This window comes from Hippopotamus amphibius, unplaced genomic scaffold (assembly GCF_030028045.1).
Source record: "Hippopotamus amphibius kiboko isolate mHipAmp2 unplaced genomic scaffold, mHipAmp2.hap2 scaffold_175, whole genome shotgun sequence".
NCBI classification, from domain to species: Eukaryota; Metazoa; Chordata; class Mammalia; order Artiodactyla; family Hippopotamidae; genus Hippopotamus; species Hippopotamus amphibius.
The window spans coordinates 37,602-59,768 of NW_026648315.1; the positions used below are offsets into that span (position 1 = coordinate 37,602).

The 22,167-nt window shown below is 53.4% G+C and overlaps 9 non-coding genes across 9 annotated transcripts; all 9 read right to left on the minus strand.

Moving 5' to 3' along the window:
• Positions 1–440: 440 nt before the first annotated feature.
• Positions 441–521, minus strand: LOC130843104 (small nucleolar RNA SNORD115). Its single transcript, XR_009050711.1, has one exon. It is a non-coding gene; the product is annotated as a small nucleolar RNA SNORD115 (small nucleolar RNA).
• A 2,499-nt stretch (positions 522–3,020) lies between these two features.
• Positions 3,021–3,101, minus strand: LOC130843114 (small nucleolar RNA SNORD115). The gene has a single exon (XR_009050721.1). It is a non-coding gene; the product is annotated as a small nucleolar RNA SNORD115 (small nucleolar RNA).
• Positions 3,102–5,600: 2,499 nt separating this feature from the next.
• Positions 5,601–5,681, minus strand: LOC130843133 (small nucleolar RNA SNORD115). Its single transcript, XR_009050740.1, has one exon. It is a non-coding gene; the product is annotated as a small nucleolar RNA SNORD115 (small nucleolar RNA).
• A 2,499-nt stretch (positions 5,682–8,180) lies between these two features.
• Positions 8,181–8,261, minus strand: LOC130843138 (small nucleolar RNA SNORD115). Its single transcript, XR_009050745.1, has one exon. It is a non-coding gene; the product is annotated as a small nucleolar RNA SNORD115 (small nucleolar RNA).
• Positions 8,262–10,757: 2,496 nt separating this feature from the next.
• Positions 10,758–10,838, minus strand: LOC130843115 (small nucleolar RNA SNORD115). The gene has a single exon (XR_009050722.1). It is a non-coding gene; the product is annotated as a small nucleolar RNA SNORD115 (small nucleolar RNA).
• Positions 10,839–13,337: 2,499 nt separating this feature from the next.
• LOC130843116 (small nucleolar RNA SNORD115) lies at positions 13,338–13,418 on the minus strand. The gene has a single exon (XR_009050723.1). It is a non-coding gene; the product is annotated as a small nucleolar RNA SNORD115 (small nucleolar RNA).
• Positions 13,419–15,917: 2,499 nt separating this feature from the next.
• LOC130843140 (small nucleolar RNA SNORD115) lies at positions 15,918–15,998 on the minus strand. Its single transcript, XR_009050746.1, has one exon. It is a non-coding gene; the product is annotated as a small nucleolar RNA SNORD115 (small nucleolar RNA).
• Positions 15,999–18,494: 2,496 nt separating this feature from the next.
• Positions 18,495–18,575, minus strand: LOC130843118 (small nucleolar RNA SNORD115). Its single transcript, XR_009050724.1, has one exon. It is a non-coding gene; the product is annotated as a small nucleolar RNA SNORD115 (small nucleolar RNA).
• A 2,497-nt stretch (positions 18,576–21,072) lies between these two features.
• LOC130843129 (small nucleolar RNA SNORD115) lies at positions 21,073–21,153 on the minus strand. Its single transcript, XR_009050735.1, has one exon. It is a non-coding gene; the product is annotated as a small nucleolar RNA SNORD115 (small nucleolar RNA).
• Between the last annotated feature and the right edge of the window lie 1,014 nt (positions 21,154–22,167).

A 22,167-nucleotide genomic window follows, 5' to 3' on the forward strand; every position in this document is an offset into this window, starting at 1 on the left:
CAGACATTCCTCGTTGGTAGGAAGGAGGGTTCCAAAAGACTACCCTGTACTGGCTGCTGCAACAGGGGCCAGCCCATAGTTCAAAATTTTCTGGGGCCTCTAGGTAGCAGCAAAATCAGCCACACACTGCGAAACATTCTGGCTGTGGTGAGTCCATTCCAGAGGCGTTGCCTGAAACATGAATTTCAGAGAAGAAAGGCTTAAGGAAAGACTCCCCCCAAGGCCTCAGAACATGTGTGCCCTGGCACTAGGGAGCAGGATAAAAAACCAAAGGCAGCAACAGGTCTTGGCTACGTGGAAGCCTCCTAGACTCGGAGGAGTCTCAAGGGATTTCGTCGAGGGAGAGGGTGCTCCAACACCCACACGCACACCCACACCCACACCCAGGGCTCTGGAATGGACCAAAAACCCACACCATCCTGCCCCTCGATACCTCCGGTAGGCCTCAGCGTAATCCTATTGAGCATGAGTTTTTGGTCATCAGCTCTCTTCAGGACCATATGAGTTGTCATCATTGACCCAACCGAGGCACTCCTCACTCACCTGCACCCTGCCACCTGCAAAGGCTTATCTCAGATGCTTCCTGGAAAGAAGGATGCCTGAAGGGATGTGCCATTCGGTCGAATCCAGGTGCTGGGCCAAGGCTCATGTTGATTGCCCCAGGGAACATAGACCAAACACAGATGATCTTCTTTTCCCTGGGGACGATGTTTGCCAAGAGGTGAGAAGGACAGCTGTGAGCACTCCAATTCCATGCTAGATGCATTGGGGGACATGTGTGATACACGTTCATACATCAAATGATGCTGCAAGAAATACCTGCAGCAATACATCCAGGTACACAGTGCCCAAATGTACCTCCGTGTAGAGACAGGAGCACATAGCTGAAACCCATACAAACAGCTTTCTACATAGATTCCTTTATGCCTCCCTTCCTCCATAATGCTCTAGCTCCCTGCGTTTTGACCCCTGTCCTTGTCTTCCTCCCTCCTTCCTTCCATACTTACAAAGATGAAGGGATGAGTGAACAGGTGGATCAAAGCCAACCTATTTACCTTCAAAGTGTTAGGGATGGATGAAATAACAGGTACCTCTATGTCTCCCCAGGGAAGGACAAGCCTCATGGATCCTTCAAGTGGCACAAGGCCTGGTGCCAGTGTTGCTTTGCGGGGACAACATGGAGGATGTATCAGGGCGCACGGAGACATTCCTCTGGTCCCCACCCTGGTCTGGGAAAGAGTGTTCTGGGCAATGTCGCACTTGGCTTGTCCATGTGCACAGCACCCTGACAACGAGGCCTTGAGGTCCCACACAGTGGACACTCACAGGAGCTGGAGGGAGCTCTCTTGGTGGTCAGCGGCTTCCGTAGAGGAAGGCCTCCCCAGGAGATGCCTCAGGCCTCTATCTGTATGCTGTACCCATGAAAGGCCCTGTCCAAAACAACTGGCCTATCTGAGGGCCCACGATCCCTTGCAGAGACCTGGGAAACCCCAGTCCAGCAAGGTAACCGCCCTTCAGCTCGCACAAGAGCCAAGAGCATCTACCTGCCAAGTCCCTGATGAAGGGTCCTTGTTGCCACTCATCATGTCCAGGCCTGGAACCAGATCCTCCCAAACAACGCTTCTTGGAAGTCACTAAAGCAGACCCCACAACTGACCATATGCCCAGTAAATGATCGTGCATTGCCTCGACATGCACAGAGATCTGTGTGGTTGTTCCCCAGGGCACCACGGAAGGAAATGGTGCCTCCATGTTCAGTGTTACTAGAATTCATGTCGAACGAGTTGATTTTCAGGACCCGCCATGTGCTCCGGTGGATGGGGTGCCACGTCAAGCATTCCTCTTTGGGGAGCACAGAGATTCCCAAACAGGACACCTTTCTTCTGTGGCAGCGTACCCCCCTGTGCCCTTTGCAAGGCCACCAAACAACAGCCAGGCAGCTACTCCCTCCTCAGACCAAATCCCGGGGCCAACCCTACGCTTCAGGTAAACAGGGCCGCACGATGGACATGATCCCAGGATCCCCAAGGGCTCTGCAAACGTTCATGGAGGAATGGACACCCAGAATGCTTTTGTCCTCTGGAGGGGGCTCTCTGACAAACCAGTGGCTTACAGAGAGGAAGTCCACCCCAGGAGAAGCTATGGTCCTGTGTGTGCACGCAGACCCCATCAGAGGCCCCATTTGGATCAAATGGTTCCAACAACGCAGTGTGATCCCTGAGAGGGTCCTGGCACAACCCCATTGAAGACCAGGGCATGTCCTTCAGCCCTTGAAATAACCAGCAGCATCCTGCTTCCAAGCACCTGAGGATGGGCTCATGCCTGCCTCTCCCATCTCTAGGCATGGGGCATGAGCCTTCCCTACTGACAGGTTTTGGGAAGCCATAAAGCACACACCACAAGGGACCATCCCCTCAGTTGGGGAGCATACTCTGGCCCTAGGTGCACGGAGATCTCTACAGATGTTCCGCCTGGGGCCAAGGAAGAAAACACTGCGTCTATGTGCTCTCGGACTAGAATACAGCTCTAACGAAGGCATGTGAGTGCACAAGATGTGAGCCCATACATTTGGGGCAACAGCAGACATTCCTCGTTGGTAGGAAGGAGGGTTCCAAAAAACTACCCTGTACTGGCTGCTGCAACAGGGGCCAGCCCATAGTTCAAAATTTTCTGGGGCCTCTAGGTAGCAACAAAATGAGCCACACACTGCGAAACATTCTGGCTGTGGTGAGTCCATTCCAGAGGCGTTGCCTGAAACATGAAATTCAGAGAAGAAAGGCTTAAGGAAAGACTCCCCCCATGGCCTCAGAACATGTGTGCCCTGGCACTAGGGAGCAGGATAAAAAACCAAAGGCAGCAACAGGTCTTGGCTACGTGGAAGCCTCCTAGACTCGGAGGAGTCTCAAGGGATTTCGTCGAGGGAGAGGGTGCTCCAACACCCACACGCACACCCACACCCACACCCAGGGCTCTGGAATGGACCAAAAACCCACACCATCCTGCCCCTCGATACCTCCGGTAGGCCTCAGCGTAATCCTATTGAGCATGAGTTTTTGGTCATCAGCTCTCTTCAGGACCATATGAGTTGTCATCATTGACCCAACCGAGGCACTCCTCACTCACCTGCACCGTGCCACCTGCAAAGGCTTATCTCAGATGCTTCCTGGAAAGAAGGATGCCTGACGGGATGTGCCATTTGGTCTAATCCAGGTGCTGGGCCAAGGCTCATGTTGATTGCCCCAGGGAACATAGACCAAACACAGATGATCTTCCTTTCCCTGGGGACGATGTTTGCCAAGAGGTGAGAAGGACAGCTGTGAGCACTCCAATTCCATGCTAGATGCATTGGGGGACATGTGTGATACACGTTCATACATCAAATGATGCTGCAAGAAATACCTGCAGCAATACATCCAGGTACACAGTGCCCAAATGTACCTCCGTTTAGAGACAGGAGCACATAGCTGAAACGCATACAAACAGCTCTCTACATAGATTCCTTTATGCCTCCCTTCCTCCATAATGCTCTAGCTCCCTCCCTTTTGACCCCTGTCCTTGTCTTCCTCCCTCCTTCCTTCCATACTTACAAAGATGAAGGGATGAGTGAACAGGTGGATCAAAGCCGAACTATTTACCTTCAAAGTGTCAGGGATGGATGAAATAACAGGTACCTCTATGTCTCCCCAGGGAAGGACAAGCCTCATGGATCCTTCAAGTGGCACTAGGCGTGGTGCCAGTGTTGCTTTGCGGGGACAACATGGAGGATGTGTCAGGGCGCTCGGAGACATTCCTCTGGTCCCCACCCTGGTCTGGGAAAGAGTGTTCTGGGCAATGTCGCACTTGGCTTGTCCATGTGCACAACACCCTGACGACAAGGCCTTGAGGTCCCACACAGTGGACACTCACAGGAGCTGGAGGGAGCTCTCTTGGTGGTCAGCGGCTTCCGTAGAGGAAGGCCTCCCCAGGAGATGCCTCAGGCCTCTATCTGTATGCTGTACCCATGAAAGGCCCTGTCCAAAACAACTGGCCTATCTGAGGGCCCACGATCCCTTGCAGAGACCTGGGAAACCCCAGTCCAGCAAGGTAACCGCCCTTCAGCTCGCACAAGAGCCAAGAGCATCTACCTGCCAAGTCCCTGATGAAGGGTCCTTGTTGCCACTCATCATGTCCAGGCCTGGAACCAGATCCTCCCAAACAATGCTTCTTGGAAGTCACTAAAGCAGACCCCACAACTGACCATATGCCCAGTAAATGATCGTGCATTGCCTCGACATGCACAGAGATCTGTGTGGTTGTTCCCCAGGGCACCACGGAAGGAAATGGTGCCTCCATGTTCAGTGTTACTAGAATTCATGTCGAACGAGTTGATTTTCAGGACCCGTCATGGGCTCCGGTGGATGGGGTGCCACGTCAAGCATTCCTCCTTGGGGAGCACAGAGATTCCCAAACAGGACACCTTTCTTCTGTGGCAGCGTACCCCCCTGTGCCCTTTGCAAGGCCACCAAACAACAGCCAGGCAGCTACTCCCTCCTCTGCCCAAATTCCGGGGCCAACGCTCCCCTTCAGGGAAACAGGGCCACACGGTGGACATGATCCCAGGATGCCCAAGAGCTCTGCAAACGTTCATGGAGGAATGGACACCCAGAATGCTTTTGTCCTCTGGAGGGGGCTCTCTGACAAACCAGTGGCTTCCAGAGAGGAAGTCCACCCCAGGAGAAGCTATGGTCCTGTGTGTGCACGCAGACCCCATCAGAGGCCCCATTTGGATCAAATGGTTCCAACAACGCAGTGTGATCCCTGAGAGGGTCCTGGCACAACCCCATTGAAGACCAGGGCATGTCCTTCAGCCCTTGAAATAACCAGCAGCATCCTGCTTCCAAGCACCTGAGGATGGGCTCATGCCTGCCTCTCCCATCTCTAGGCATGGGGCATGAGCCTTCCCTACTGACAGGTTTTGGGAAGCCATAAAGCACACACCACAAGGGACCATCCCCTCAGTTGGGGAGCATACTCTGGCCCTAGGTGCACGGAGATCTCTACAGATGTTCCGCCTGGGGCCAAGGAAGAAAACACTGCGTCTATGTGCTCTCGGACTAGAATACAGCTCTAACGAAGGCATGTGAGTGCACAAGATGTGAGCCCATACATTTGGGGCAACAGCAGACATTCCTCGTTGGTAGGAAGGAGGGTTCCAAAAAACTACCCTGTACTGGCTGCTGCAACAGGGGCCAGCCCATAGTTCAAAATTTTCTGGGGCCTCTAGGTAGCAACAAAATGAGCCACACACTGCGAAACATTCTGGCTGTGGTGAGTCCATTCCAGAGGCGTTGCCTGAAACATGAAATTCAGAGAAGAAAGGCTTAAGGAAAGACTCCCCCCATGGCCTCAGAACATGTGTGCCCTGGCACTAGGGAGCAGGATAAAAAACCAAAGGCAGCAACAGGTCTTGGCTACGTGGAAGCCTCCTAGACTCGGAGGAGTCTCAAGGGATTTCGTCGAGGGAGAGGGTGCTCCAACACCCACACGCACACCCACACCCACACCCAGGGCTCTGGAATGGACCAAAAACCCACACCATCCTGCCCCTCGATACCTCCGGTAGGCCTCAGCGTAATCCTATTGAGCATGAGTTTTTGATCATCAGCTCTCTTCAGGACCATATGAGTTGTCATCATCGACCCAACCGAGGCACTCCTCACTCACCTGCACCCTGCCACCTGCAAAGGCTTATCTCAGATGCTTCCTGGAAAGAAGGATGCCTGAAGGGATGTGCCATTGGGTCTAATCCAGGTGCTGGGCCAAGGCTCATGTTGATTGCCCCAGGGAACATAGACCAAACACAGATGATCTTCCTTTCCCTGGGGACGATGTTTGCCAAGAGGTGAGAGGGACAGCTGTGAGCACTCCAATTCCATGCTAGATGCATTGGGGGACATGTGTGATACACGTTCATACATCAAATGATGCTGCAAGAAATACCTGCAGCAATACATCCAGGTACACAGTGCCCAAATGTACCTCCGTGTAGAGACAGGAGCACATAGCTGAATCGCATACAAACAGCTTTCTACATAGATTCCTTTATGCCTCCCTTCCTCCATAATGCTCTAGCTCCCTCCCTTTTGACCCCCGTCCTTGGCTTCCTCCCTCCTTCCTTCCATACTTACAAAGATGAAGGGATGAGTGAACAGGTGGATCAAAGCCATCCTATGTACCTTCAAACTGTCAGGGATGGATGAAATAACAGGTACCTCTATGTCTCCCCAGGGAAGGACAAGCCTCATGGATCCTTCAAGTGGCACAAGGCCTGGTGCCAGGGATGCTTTGCGGGGACAACATGGAGGATGTGTCAGGGCGAACGGAGACATTACTCTGGTCCCCACCCTGGTCTGGGAAAGAGTCTTCTGGGCAATGTCGCACTTGGCTTGTCCATGTGCACAGCACCCTGACAACGAGGCCTTGAGGTCCCACACAGTGGACACTCTCAGGAGCTGGATGGAGCTCTCTTGTTGGTCAGCGGCTTCCGTAGAGGAAGGCCTCCCCAGGAGAAGCCTCAGGCCTCTATCTGTATGCTGTACCCATGAAAGGCCCTGTCCAAAACAACTGGCCTATCTGAGGGCCCACGATCCCTTGCAGAGACCTGAGAAACCCCAGTCCAGCAAGGTAACCACCCTTCAGCTCGCACAAGAGCCAAGAGCATCTACCTGCCAAGTCCCTGATGAAGGGTCCTTGTTGCCACTCATCATTTCCATGCCTGAAATCAGATCCTCCCACACAACGCTTCTTGGAAGTCTCTAAAGCAGACCCCACACCTGACCATATGCCCAGTAAAGGATCGTGCATTGCCTCGACATGCACAGAGATAGGTGTGGTTGTTCCCCAGGGCACCTCTGAAGGAAATCGTGCCCCCATGTTCAGTCTTACTAGAATTCAGGTCGAACGAGTTGATTTTCAGGACCCGTCATGTGCTCCGGTGGATGGGGTGCCACGTCAAGCATTCCTCCTTGGGGAGCACAGAGATTCCCAAACAGGACACCTTTCTTCTGTGGCAGCATACCCCCCTGTGCCCTTTGCAAGGCCACCAAACAACAGCCAGGCAGCTACTCCCTCCTCAGCACAAATCCCGGGGCCAACGCTCCCCTTCAGGGAAACAGGGCCACACGATGGACATGATCCCAGGATCCCCAAGGGCTCTGAAAACGTTCATGGAGGAATGGACACCCAGAAGGCTTTTGTCGTCTGGAGGGGGCTCTCTGACAAACCAGTGGCTTCCAGAGAGGAAGTCCACCCCAGGAGAAGCTATGGTCCTGTGTGTGCATGCAGACCCCATCAGAGGCCCCATTTGGATCAAAGGGTTCAAACAACGCAGTGTGAACCCGGACAGGGTCCTGGCACAACCCCATTGAAGACCAGGGCATGTCCTTCAGCCCTTGAAATAACCAGCAGCATCCTGCTTCCAAGCACCTGAGGATGGGCTCATGCCTGCCTCTCCCATCTCTAGGCATGGGGCATGAGCCTTCCCTACTGACAGGTTTTGGGAAGCCATAAAGCACACACCACAAGGGACCATCCCCTCAGTTGGGGAGCATACTCTGGCCCTAGGTGCACGGAGATCTCTACAGATGTTCCGCCTGGGGCCAAGGAAGAAAACACTGCGTCTATGTGCTCTCGGACTAGAATACAGCTCTAACAAAGGCATGTGAGTGCACAAGATGTGAGCCCATACATTTGGGGCAACAGCAGACATTCCTCCTTGGTAGGAAGGAGGGTTCCAAAAGACTACCCTGTACTGGCTGCTGCAACAGGGGCCAGCCCATAGTTCAAAATTTTCTGGGGCCTCTAGGTCGCAACAAAATGAGCCACACACTGCGAAACATTCTGGCTGTGGTGAGTCCATTCCAGAGGCGTTGCCTGAAACATGAAATTCAGAGAAGAAAGGCTTAAGGAAAGACTCCCCCCAAGGCCTCAGAACATGTGTGCCCTGGCACTAGGGAGCAGGATAAAAAACCAAAGGCAGCAACAGGTCTTGGCTACGTGGAAGCCTCCTAGACTCGGAGGAGTCTCAAGGGATTTCGTCGAGGGTGAGGGTGCTCCAACACCCACACGCACACCCACACCCACACCCAGGGCTCTGGAATGGACCAAAAACCCACACCATCCTGCCCCTCGATACCTCCGGTAGGCCTCAGCGTAATCCTATTGAGCATGAGTTTTTGGTCATCAGCTCTCTTCAGGACCATATGAGTTGTCATCATCAACCCAACCGAGGCACTCCTCACTCACCTGCACCATGCCACCTGCAAAGGCTTATCTCAGATGCTTCCTGGAAAGAAGGATGCCTGAAGGGATGTGCCATTGGGTCTAATCCAGGTGCTGGGCCAAGGCTCATGTTGATTGCCCCAGGGAACATAGACCAAACACAGATGATCTTCCTTTCCCTGGGGACGATGTTTGCCAAGAGGTGAGAGGGACAGCTGTGAGCACTCCAATTCCATGCTAGATGCATTGGGGGATATGTGTGATACACGTTCATACATCAAATGATGCTGCAAGAAATACCTGCAGTAATACATCCAGGTACACAGTGCCCAAATGTACCTCCGTGTAGAGACAGGAGCACATAGCTGAAACCCATACAAACAGCTTTCTACATAGATTCCTTTATGCCTCCCTTCCTCCATAATGCTCTAGCTCCCTCCCTTTTGACCCCCGTCCTTGGCTTCCTCCCTCCTTCCTTCCATACTTACAAAGATGAAGGGATGAGTGAACAGGTGGATCAAAGCCATCCTATGTACCTTCAAACTGTCAGGGATGGATGAAATAACAGGTACCTCTATGTCTCCCCAGGGAAGGACAAGCCTCATGGATCCTTCAAGTGGCACAAGGGCTGGTGCCAGGGTTGCTTTGCAGGGACAACATGGAGGATGTGTCAGGGCAAACGGAGACATTCCTCTGGTCCCCACCCTGGTATGGGAAGGAATCTTCTGGGCATGTCACACTTGGCTTGTCCATGTGCACAGCACCCTGACAACGAGGCCTTGAGGTCCCACACAGTAGACACTCTCAGGAGCTGGAGGGAGCTCTCTTGGTGGTCAGCGGCTTCCGTAGAGGAAGGCCTCCTCAGGAGATGCCACAGGCCTCTATCTGTATGCTGTACCCATGAAAGGCCCTGTCCAAAACAACTGGCCTATCTGAGGGCCCACAATCCCTTGCAGAGACTTGGGAAACCCCAGTCCAGCAAGGTAACCACCCTTCAGCTCGCACAAGAGCCAAGAGCATCTACCTGCCAAGTCCCTGATGAAGGGTCCTTGTTGCCACTCATCATGTCCAGGCCTGGAACCAGATCCTCGCAAACAACACTTCTTGGAAGTCACTAAAGCAGACCCCACAACTGACCATATGCCCAGTAAATGATTGTGCAGTGCCTCGACATGCACAGCGATCTGTGTGGTTGTTTCCCAGGGCACCACGGAAGGAAATGGTGCCTCCATGTTCAGTCCTACTCGAATCAGGTCGAACGTGTTGATTTTCAGGACCCGTCATGTGCTCCGGTGGATGGGGTGCCACGTCAAGCATTCCTCCTTGGGGAGCACAGAGAATCCCAAACAGGACACCTTTCTTCTGTGGCAGCGTACCCCCCTGTGCCCTTTGCAAGGCCACCAAACAACAGCCAGGAAGCTACTCCCTCCTCAGCCCAAATCCCGGGGCCAACGCTCCCCTTCAGGGAAACAGGGCCGCACGATGGACATGATCCCACGATGCCCAAGGGCTCTGCAAACGTTCATGGAGGAATGGACACCCAGAAGACTTTTGTCCTCTGGAGGGGGCTCTCTGACAAACCAGTGGCTTCCAGAGAGGAAGTCCACCCCAGGAGAAGCTATGGTCCTGTGTGTGCACGGAGACCGCATCAGAGGCCCCATTTGGATCAAATGTTTGCAACAACGCAGTGTGATCCCTGACAGGGTCCTGGCACAACCCCTTTGAAGACCAGGGCATGTCCTTCAGCCCTTGAAATAACCAGCAGCATCCTGCTTCCAAGCACCTGAAGATGGGCTCATGCCTGACTCTCCCATCTCTAGGCATGGGGAATGAGCCTTCCCTACTGACAGGTTTGGGAAGCCATAAAGCACACACCACAAGGGACCATCCCCTCAGTTGGGGAGCATACTCTGGCCCTAGGTGCACGGAGATCTCTACAGATGTTCCGCCTGGGGCCAAGGAAGAAAACACTGCGTCTGTGTGCTCTCGGACTAGAATACAGCTCTAACGAAGGCATGTGAGTGCACAAGATGTGAGCCCATACATTTGGGGCAACAGCAGACATTCCTCCTTGGTAGGAAGGAGGGTTCCAAAAGACTACCCTGTACTGGCTGCTGCAACAGGGGCCAGCCCATAGTTCAAAATTTTCTGGGGCCTCTAGGTAGCAACAAAATCAGCCACACACTGCGAAACATTCTGGCTGTGGTGAGTCCGTTCCAGAGGCGTTGCCTGAAACATGAATTTCAGAGAAGAAAGGCTTAAGGAAAGACTCCCCCCAAGGCCTCAGAACATGTGTGCCCTGGCAGTAGGGAGCAGGATAAAAAACCAAAGGCAGCAACAGGTCTTGGCTACGTGGAAGCCTCCTAGACTCGGAGGAGTCTCAAGGGATTTCGTCGAGGGAGAGGGTGCTCCAACACCCACACGCACACCCACACCCACACCCAGGGCTCTGGAATGGACCAAAAACCCACACCATCCTGCCCCTCGATACCTCCGGTAGGCCTCAGCGTAATCCTATTGAGCATGAGTTTTTGGTCATCAGCTCTCTTCAGGACCATATGAGTTGTCATCATTGACCCAACCGAGGCACTCCTCACTCACCTGCACCCTGCCACCTGCAAAGGCTTATCTCAGATGCTTCCTGGAAAGAAGGATGCCTGAAGGGATGTGCCATTCGGTCGAATCCAGGTGCTGGGCCAAGGCTCATGTTGATTGCCCCAGGGAACATAGACCAAACACAGATGATCTTCTTTTCCCTGGGGACGATGTTTGCCAAGAGGTGAGAAGGACAGCTGTGAGCACTCCAATTCCATGCTAGATGCATTGGGGGACATGTGTGATACACGTTCATACATCAAATGATGCTGCAAGAAATACCTGCAGCAATACATCCAGGTACACAGTGCCCTAATGTACCTCCGTGTAGAGACAGGAGCACATAGCTGAAACCCATACAAACAGCTCTCTACATAGATTCCTTTATGCCTCCCTTCCTCCATAATGCTCTAGCTCCCTCCCTTTTGACCCCCGTCCTTGGCTTCCTCCCTCCTTCCTTCCATACTTACAAAGATGAAGGGATGAGTGAACAGGTGGATCAAAGCCATCCTATGTACCTTCAAAGTGTCAGGGATGGATGAAATAACAGGTACCTCTATGTCTCCCCAGGGAAGGACAAGCCTCATGGATCCTTCAAGTGGCACAAGGCCTGGTGCCAGGGTTGCTTTGCGGGGACAACATGGAGCATGTGTCAGGCCGAACGGAGACATTCCTCTGGTCCCCACCCTGGTCTGGGAAAGAGTGTTCTGGGCAATGTCGCACTCGGCTTGTCCATGTGCACAACACCCTGACAACGAGGCCTTGAGGTCCCACACAGTGGACACTCACAGGAGCTGGAGGGAGCTCTCTTGGTGGTCAGCGGCTTCCGTAGAGGAAGGCCTCCCCAGGAGAAGCCTCAGGCCTCTATCTGTATGCTGTACCCATGAAAGGCCCTGTCCAAAACAACTGGCCTATCTGAGGGCCCACGATCCCTTGCAGAGACCTGGGAAACCCCAGTCCAGCAAGGTAACCGCCCTTCAGCTCGCACAAGAGCCAAGAGCATCTACCTGCCAAGTCCCTGATGAAGGGTCCTTGTTGCCACTCATCATGTCCAGGCCTGGAACCAGATCCTCCCAAACAACGCTTCTTGGAAGTCACTAAAGCAGACCCCACAACTGACCATATGCCCAGTAAATGATCATGCATTGCCTCGACATGCACAGAGATCTGTGTGGTTGTTCCCCAGGGCACCACGGAAGGAAATGGTGCCTCCATGTTCAGTGTTAGTAGAATTCATGTCGAACGAGTTGATTTTCAGGACACGCCATGTGCTCCGGTGGATGGGGTGCCACGTCAAGCATTCCTCTTTGGGGAGCACAGAGATTCCCAAACAGGACACCTTTCTTCTGTGGCAGCGTACCCCCCTGTGCCCTTTGCAAGGCCACCAAACAACAGCCAGGCAGCTACTCCCTCCTCAGCCCAAATCCCGGGGCCAACCCTACGCTTCAGGTAAACAGGGCCGCACGATGGACATGATCCCAGGATGCCCATGGGCTCTGCAATCGTTCATGGAGGAATGGACACCTAGAAGCCTTTTGTCCTCTGGAGGGGGCTCTCTGACAAGCCAGTGGCTTCCAGAGAGGAAGTCCACCCCAGGAGAAGCTATGGTCCTGTGTGTGCACGCAGACCGTATCAGAGGCCCCATTTGGATCAAATGTTTCCAACAACGCAGTGTGATCCCTGACAGGGTCCTGGCACAACCCCATTGAAGACCAGGGCATGTCCTCCAGCCCTTGAAATAACCAGCAGCATCCTGCTTCCAAGCACCTGAGGATGGGCTCATGCCTGCCTCTCCCATCTCTAGGCATGGGGCATGAGCCTTCCCTACTGACAGGTTTTGGGAAGCCATAAAGCACACACCACAAGGGACCATCCCCTCAGTTGGGGAGCATACTCTGGCCCTAGGTGCACGGAGATCTCTAAAGATGTTCTGCCTGGGGCCAAGGAAGAAAACACTGCGTCTATGTGCTCTCGGACTAGAATACAGCTCTAACAAAGGCATGTGAGTGCACAAGATGTGAGCCCATACATTTGGGGCCACAGCAGACATTCCTCCTTGGTAGGAAGGAGGGTTCCAAAAGACTACCCTGTACTGGCTGCTGCAACAGGGGCCAGCCCATAGTTCAAAATTTTCTGGGGCCTCTAGGTAGCAACAAAATCAGCCACACACTGCGAAACATTCTGGCTGTGGTGAGTCCATTCCAGAGGCGTTGCCTGAAACATGAAATTCAGAGAAGAAAGGCTTAAGGAAAGACTCCCCCCAAGGCCTCAGAACATGTGTGCCCTGGCAGTAGGGAGCAGGATAAAAAACCAAAGGCAGCAACAGGTCTTGGCTACGTGGAAGCCTCCTAGACTCGGAGGAGTCTCAAGGGATTTCGTCGAGGGAGAGGGTGCTCCAACACCCACACGCACACCCACACCCACACCCAGGGCTCTGGAATGGACCAAAAACCCACACCATCCTGCCCCTCGATACCTCCGGTAGGCCTCAGCGTAATCCTATTGAGCATGAGTTTTTGGTCATCAGCTCTCTTCAGGACCATATGAGTTGTCATCATTGACCCAACCGAGGCACTCCTCACTCACCTGCACCCTGCCACCTGCAAAGGCTTATCTCAGATGCTTCCTGGAAAGAAGGATGCCTGACGGGATGTGCCATTTGGTCTAATCCAGGTGCTGGGCCAAGGCTCATGTTGATTGCCCCAGGGAACATAGACCAAACACAGATGATCTTCCTTTCCCTGGGGACGATGTTTGCCAAGAGGTGAGAAGGACAGCTGTGAGCACTCCAATTCCATGCTAGATGCATTGGGGGACATGTGTGATACACGTTCATACATCAAATGATGCTGCAAGAAATACCTGCAGCAATACATCCAGGTACACAGTGCCCAAATGTACCTCCGTGTAGAGACAGGAGCACATAGCTGAAACGCATACAAACAGCTTTCTACATAGATTCCTTTATGCTTCCCTTCCTCCATAATGCTCTAGCTCCCTCCCTTTTGACCCCTGTCCTTGTCTTCCTCCCTCCTTCCTTCCATACTTACAAAGATGAAGGGATGAGTGAACAGGTGGATCAAAGCCATCCTATGTACCTTCAAACTGTCAGGGATGGATGAAATAACAGGTACCTCTATGTCTCCCCAGGGAAGGACAAGCCTCATGGATCCTTCAAGTGGCACAAGGCCTGGTGCCAGGGATGCTTTGCGGGGACAACATGGAGGATGTGTCAGGGCGAACGGAGACATTACACTGGTCCCCACCCTGGTCTGGGAAAGAGTCTTCTGGGCAATGTCGCACTTGGCTTGTCCATGTGCACAGCACCCTGACAACGAGGCCTTGAGGTCCCACACAGTGGACACTCTCAGGAGCTGGATGGAGCTCTCTTGGTGGTCAGCGGCTTCCGTAGAGGAAGGCCTCCCCAGGAGATGCCTCAGGCCTCTATCTGTATGCTGTACCCATGAAAGGCCCTGTCCAAAACAACTGGCCTATCTGAGGGCCCACGATCCCTTGCAGAGACCTGAGAAACCCCAGTCCAGCAAGGTAACCACCCTTCAGCTCGCACAAGAGCCAAGAGCATCTACCTGCCAAGTCCCTGATGAAGGGTCCTTGTTGCCACTCATCATTTCCATGCCTGAAATCAGATCCTCCCACACAACGCTTCTTGGAAGTCTCTAAAGCAGACCCCACACCTGACCATATGCCCAGTAAAGGATCGTGCATTGCCTCGACATGCACAGAGATAGGTGTGGTTGTTCCCCAGGGCACCTCTGAAGGAAATCGTGCCCCCATGTTCAGTCTTACTAGAATTCAGGTCGAACGAGTTGATTTTCAGGACCTGCCATGTGCTCCGGTGGATGGGGTGCCACGTCAAGCATTCCTCCTTGGGGAGCACAGAGATTCCCAAACAGGACACCTTTCTTCTGTGGCAGCGTACCCCCCTGTGCCCTTTGCAAGGCCACCAAACAACAGCCAGGCAGCTACTCCCTCCTCAGCACAAATCCCGGGGCCAACGCTCCCCTTCAGGGAAACAGGGCCGCACGATGGACATGATCCCAGGATCCCCAAGGGCTCTGAAAACGTTCATGGAGGAATGGACACCCAGAAGGCTTTTGTCGTCTGGAGGGGGCTCTCTGACAAACCAGTGGCTTCCAGAGAGGAAGTCCACCCCAGGAGAAGCTATGGTCCTGTGTGTGCACGCAGACCCCATCAGAGGCCCCATTTGGATCAAAGGGTTCAAACAACGCAGTGTGAACCCGGACAGGGTCCTGGCACAACCCCATTGAAGACCAGGGCATGTCCTTCAGCCCTTGAAATAACCAGCAGCATCCTGCTTCCAAGCACCTGAGGATGGGCTCATGCCTGCCTCCCCCATCTCTAGGCATGGGGCATGAGCCTTCCCTACTGACAGGTTTTGGGAAGCCATAAAGCACACACCACAAGGGACCATCCCCTCAGTTGGGGAGCATACTCTGGCCCTAGGTGCACAGAGATCTCTACAGAGGTTCCGCCTGGGGCCAAGGAAGAAAACACTGCGTCTATGTGCTCTCGGACTAGAATACAGCTCTAACAAAGGCATGTGAGTGCACAAGATGTGAGCCCATACATTTGGGGCCACAGCAGACATTCCTCCTTGGTAGGAAGGAGGGTTCCAAAAGACTACCCTGTACTGGCTGCTGCAACAGGGGCCAGCCCATAGTTCAAAATTTTCTGGGGCCTCTAGGTCGCAACAAAATGAGCCACACACTGCGAAACATTCTGGCTGTGGTGAGTCCATTCCAGAGGCGTTGCCTGAAACATGAAATTCAGAGAAGAAAGGCTTAAGGAAAGACTCCCCCCAAGGCCTCAGAACATGTGTGCCCTGGCACTAGGGAGCAGGATAAAAAACCAAAGGCAGCAACAGGTCTTGGCTACGTGGAAGCCTCCTAGACTCGGAGGAGTCTCAAGGGATTTCGTCGAGGGTGAGGGTGCTCCAACACCCACACGCACACCCACACCCACACCCAGGGCTCTGGAATGGACCAAAAACCCACACCATCCTGCCCCTCGATACCTCCGGTAGGCCTCAGCGTAATCCTATTGAGCATGAGTTTTTGGTCATCAGCTCTCTTCAGGACCATATGAGTTGTCATCATCAACCCAACCGAGGCACTCCTCACTCACCTGCACCATGCCACCTGCAAAGGCTTATCTCAGATGCTTCCTGGAAAGAAGGATGCCTGAAGGGATGTGCCATTGGGTCTAATCCAGGTGCTGGGCCAAGGCTCATGTTGATTGCCCCAGGGAACATAGACCAAACACAGATGATCTTCCTTTCCCTGGGGACGATGTTTGCCAAGAGGTGAGAGGGACAGCTGTGAGCACTCCAATTCCATGCTAGATGCATTGGGGGATATGTGTGATACACGTTCATACATCAAATGATGCTGCAAGAAATACCTGCAGTAATACATCCAGGTACACAGTGCCCAAATGTACTTCCGTGTAGAGACAGGAGCACATAGCTGAAACCCATACAAACAGCTTTCTACATAGATTCCTTTATGCCTCCCTTCCTCCATAATGCTCTAGCTCCCTCCCTTTTGACCCCCGTCCTTGGCTTCCTCCCTCCTTCCTTCCATACTTACAAAGATGAAGGGATGAGTGAACAGGTGGATCAAAGCCATCCTATGTACCTTCAAACTGTCAGGGATGGATGAAATAACAGGTACCTCTATGTCTCCCCAGGGAAGGACAAGCCTCATGGATCCTTCAAGTGGCACAAGGGCTGGTGCCAGGGTTGCTTTGCAGGGACAACATGGAGGATGTGTCAGGGCAAACGGAGACATTCCTCTGGTCCCCACCCTGGTATGGGAAGGAATCTTCTGGGCATGTCACACTTGGCTTGTCCATGTGCACAGCACCCTGACAACGAGGCCTTGAGGTCCCACACAGTGGACACTCTCAGGAGCTGGAGGGAGCTCTCTTGGTGGTCAGCGGCTTCCGTAGAGGAAGGCCTCCTCAGGAGATGCCACAGGCCTCTATCTGTATGCTGTACCCATGAAAGGCCCTGTCCAAAACAACTGGCCTATCTGAGGGCCCACGATCCCTTGCAGAGACTTGGGAAACCCCAGTCGAGCAAGGTAACCGCCCTTCAGCTCGCACAAGAGCCAAGAGCATCTACCTGCCAAGTCCCTGATGAAGGGTCCTTGTTGCCACTCATCATGTCCAGGCCTGGAACCAGATCCTCGCAAACAACACTTCTTGGAAGTCACTAAAGCAGACCCCACAACTGACCATATGCCCAGTAAATGATTGTGCAGTGCCTCGACATGCACAGCGATCTGTGTGGTTGTTTCCCAGGGCACCACGGAAGGAAATGGTGCCTCCATGTTCAGTCCTACTCGAATCAGGTCGAACGTGTTGATTTTCAGGACCCGTCATGTGCTCCGGTGGATGGGGTGCCACGTCAAGCATTCCTCCTTGGGGAGCACAGAGAATCCCAAACAGGACACCTTTCTTCTGTGGCAGCGTACCCCCCTGTGCCCTTTGCAAGGCCACCAAACAACAGCCAGGAAGCTACTCCCTCCTCAGCCCAAATCCCGGGGCCAACGCTCCCCTTCAGGGAAACAGGGCCGCACGATGGACATGATCCCACGATGCCCAAGGGCTCTGCAAACGTTCATGGAGGAATGGACACCCAGAAGACTTTTGTCCTCTGGAGGGGGCTCTCTGACAAACCAGTGGCTTCCAGAGAGGAAGTCCACCCCAGGAGAAGCTATGGTCCTGTGTGTGCACGGAGACCGCATCAGAGGCCCCATTTGGATCAAATGTTTGCAACAACGCAGTGTGATCCCTGACAGGGTCCTGGCACAACCCCTTTGAAGACCAGGGCATGTCCTTCAGCCCTTGAAATAACCAGCAGCATCCTGCTTCCAAGCACCTGAAGATGGGCTCATGCCTGACTCTCCCATCTCTAGGCATGGGGAATGAGCCTTCCCTACTGACAGGTTTGGGAAGCCATAAAGCACACACCACAAGGGACCATCCCCTCAGTTGGGGAGCATACTCTGGCCCTAGGTGCACGGAGATCTCTACAGATGTTCCGCCTGGGGCCAAGGAAGAAAACACTGCGTCTGTGTGCTCTCGGACTAGAATACAGATCTAACGAAGGCATGTGAGTGCACAAGATGTGAGCCCATACATTTGGGGCAACAGCAGACATTCCTCCTTGGTAGGAAGGAGGGTTCCAAAAGACTACCCTGTACTGGCTGCTGCAACAGGGGCCAGCCCATAGTTCAAAATTTTCTGGGGCCTCTAGGTAGCAACAAAATCAGCCACACACTGCGAAACATTCTGGCTGTGGTGAGTCCGTTCCAGAGGCGTTGCCTGAAACATGAATTTCAGAGAAGAAAGGCTTAAGGAAAGACTCCCCCCAAGGCCTCAGAACATGTGTGCCCTGGCAGTAGGGAGCAGGATAAAAAACCAAAGGCAGCAACAGGTCTTGGCTACGTGGAAGCCTCCTAGACTCGGAGGAGTCTCAAGGGATTTCGTCGAGGGAGAGGGTGCTCCAACACCCACACGCACACCCACACCCACACCCAGGGCTCTGGAATGGACCAAAAACCCACACCATCCTGCCCCTCGATACCTCCGGTAGGCCTCAGCGTAATCCTATTGAGCATGAGTTTTTGGTCATCAGCTCTCTTCAGGACCATATGAGTTGTCATCATTGACCCAACCGAGGCACTCCTCACTCACCTGCACCCTGCCACCTGCAAAGGCTTATCTCAGATGCTTCCTGGAAAGAAGGATGCCTGAAGGGATGTGCCATTTGGTCTAATCCAGGTGCTGGGCCAAGGCTCATGTTGATTGCCCCAGGGAACATAGACCAAACACAGATGATCTTCTTTTCCCTGGGGACGATGTTTGCCAAGAGGTGAGAAGGACAGCTGTGAGCACTCCAATTCCATGCTAGATGCATTGGGGGACATGTGTGATACACGTTCATACATCAAATGATGCTGCAAGAAATACCTGCAGCAATACATCCAGGTACACAGTGCCCAAATGTACCTCCGTGTAGAGACAGGAGCACATAGCTGAAACCCATACAAACAGCTCTCTACATAGATTCCTTTATGCCTCCCTTCCTCCATAATGCTCTAGCTCCCTCCCTTTTGACCCCCGTCCTTGGCTTCCTCCCTCCTTCCTTCCATACTTACAAAGATGAAGGGATGAGTGAACAGGTGGATCAAAGCCATCCTATGTACCTTCAAACTGTCAGGGATGGATGAAATAACAGGTACCTCTATGTCTCCCCAGGGAAGGACAAGCCTCATGGATCCTTCAAGTGGCACAAGGCCTGGTGCCAGGGATGCTTTGCGGGGACAACATGGAGGATGTGTCAGGGCGAACGGAGACATTACTCTGGTCCCCACCCTGGTCTGGGAAAGAGTCTTCTGGGCAATGTCGCACTTGGCTTGTCCATGTGCACAGCACCCTGACAACGAGGCCTTGAGGTCCCACACAGTGGACACTCTCAGGAGCTGGAGGGAGCTCTCTTGGTGGTCAGCGGCTTCCGTAGAGGAAGGCCTCCTCAGGAGATGCCACAGGCCTCTATCTGTATGCTGTACACATGAAAGGATCTGTCCAAAACAACTGGCCTATCTGAGGGCCCACGATCCCTTGCAGAGACTTGGGAAACCCCAGTCCAGCAAGGTAACCACCCTTCAGCTCGCACAAGAGCCAAGAGCATCTACCTGCCAAGTCCCTGATGAAGGGTCCTTGTTGCCACTCATCATGTCCAGGCCTGGAACCAGATCCTCGCAAACAACACTTCTTGGAAGTCACTAAAGCAGACCCCACAACTGACCATATGCCCAGTAAATGATCGTGCAGTGCCTCGACATGCACAGAGATCTGTGTGGTTGTTTCCCAGGGCACCACGGAAGGAAATGGTGCCTCCATGTTCAGTCCTACTCGAATCAGGTCGAACGTGTTGATTTTCAGGACCCGTCATGTGCTCCGGTGGATGGGGTGCCACGTCAAGCATTCCTCCTTGGGGAGCACAGAGAATCCCAAACAGGACACCTTTCTTCTGTGGCAGCGTACCCCCCTGTGCCCTTTGCAAGGCCACCAAACAACAGCCAGGAAGCTACTCCCTCCTCAGCCCAAATCCCGGGGCCAACGCTCCCCTTCAGGGAAACAGGGCCGCACGATGGACATGATCCCACGATGCCCAAGGGCTCTGCAAACGTTCATGGAGGAATGGACACCCAGAAGACTTTTGTCCTCTGGAGGGGGCTCTCTGACAAACCAGTGGCTTCCAGAGAGGAAGTCCACCCCAGGAGAAGCTATGGTCCTGTGTGTGCACGGAGACCGCATCAGAGGCCCCATTTGGATCAAATGTTTGCAACAACGCAGTGTGATCCCTGACAGGGTCCTGGCACAACCCCTTTGAAGACCAGGGCATGTCCTTCAGCCCTTGAAATAACCAGCAGCATCCTGCTTCCAAGCACCTGAAGATGGGCTCATGCCTGACTCTCCCATCTCTAGGCATGGGGAATGAGCCTTCCCTACTGACAGGTTTGGGAAGCCATAAAGCACACACCACAAGGGACCATCCCCTCAGTTGGGGAGCATACTCTGGCCCTAGGTGCACGGAGATCTCTACAGATGTTCCGCCTGGGGCCAAGGAAGAAAACACTGCGTCTGTGTGCTCTCGGACTAGAATACAGCTCTAACGAAGGCATGTGAGTGCACAAGATGTGAGCCCATACATTTGGGGCAACAGCAGACATTCCTCCTTGGTAGGAAGGAGGGTTCCAAAAGACTACCCTGTACTGGCTGCTGCAACAGGGGCCAGCCCATAGTTCAAAATTTTCTGGGGCCTCTAGGTAGCAACAAAATCAGCCACACACTGCGAAACATTCTGGCTGTGGTGAGTCCATTCCAGAGGCGTTGCCTGAAACATGAATTTCAGAGAAGAAAGGCTTAAGGAAAGACTCCCCGCAAGGCCTCAGATCATGTGTGCCCTGGCACTAGGGAGCAGGATAAAAAACCAAAGGCAGCAACAGGTCTTGGCTACGTGGAAGCCTCCTAGACTCGGAGGAGTCTCAAGGGATTTCGTCGAGGGAGAGGGTGCTCCAACACCCACACGCACACCCACACCCACACCCAGGGCTCTGGAATGGACCAAAAACCCACACCATCCTGCCCCTCGATACCTCCGGTAGGCCTCAGCATAATCCTATTGAGCATGAGTTTTTGGTCATCAGCTCTCTTCAGGACCATATGAGTTGTCATCATTGACCCAACCGAGGCACTCCTCACTCACCTGCACCCTGCCACCTGCAAAGGCTTATCTCAGATGCTTCCTGGAAAGAAGGATGCCTGAAGGGATGTGCCATTCGGTCGAATCCAGGTGCTGGGCCAAGGCTCATGTTGATTGCCCCAGGGAACATAGACCAAACACAGATGATCTTCTTTTCCCTGGGGACGATGTTTGCCAAGAGGTGAGAAGGACAGCTGTGAGCACTCCAATTCCATGCTAGATGCATTGGGGGACATGTGTGATACACGTTCATACATCAAATGATGCTGCAAGAAATACCTGCAGCAATACATCCAGGTACACAGTGCCCAAATGTACCTCCGTGTAGAGACAGGAGCACATAGCTGAAACCCATACAAACAGCTCTCTACATAGATTCCTTTATGCCTCCCTTCCTCCATAATGCTCTAGCTCCCTCCCTTTTGACCCCCGTCCTTGGCTTCCTCCCTCCTTCCTTCCATACTTACAAAGATGAAGGGATGAGTGAACAGGTGGATCAAAGCCATCCTATGTACCTTCAAAGTGTCAGGGATGGATGAAATAACAGGTACCTCTATGTCTCCCCAGGGAAGGACAAGCCTCATGGATCCTTCAAGTGGCACAAGGCCTGGTGCCAGGGTTGCTTTGCGGGGACAATATGGAGGATGTGTCAGGGCGAATGGAGACATTCCTCTGGTCCCCACCCTGGTCTGGGAAAGAGTGTTCTGGGCAATGTCGCACTTTGCTTGTCCATGTGCACAACACCCTGACAACGAGGCCTTGAGGTCCCACACAGTGGACACTCACAGGAGCTGGAGGGAGCTCTCTTGGTGGTCAGCGGCTTCCGTAGAGGAAGGCCTCCCCAGGAGAAGCCTCAGGCCTCTATCTGTATGCTGTACCCATGAAAGGCCCTGTCCAAAACAACTGGCCTATCTGAGGGCCCACGATCCCTTGCAGAGACCTGGGAAACCCCAGTCCAGCAAGGTAACCGCCCTTCAGCTCGCACAAGAGCCAAG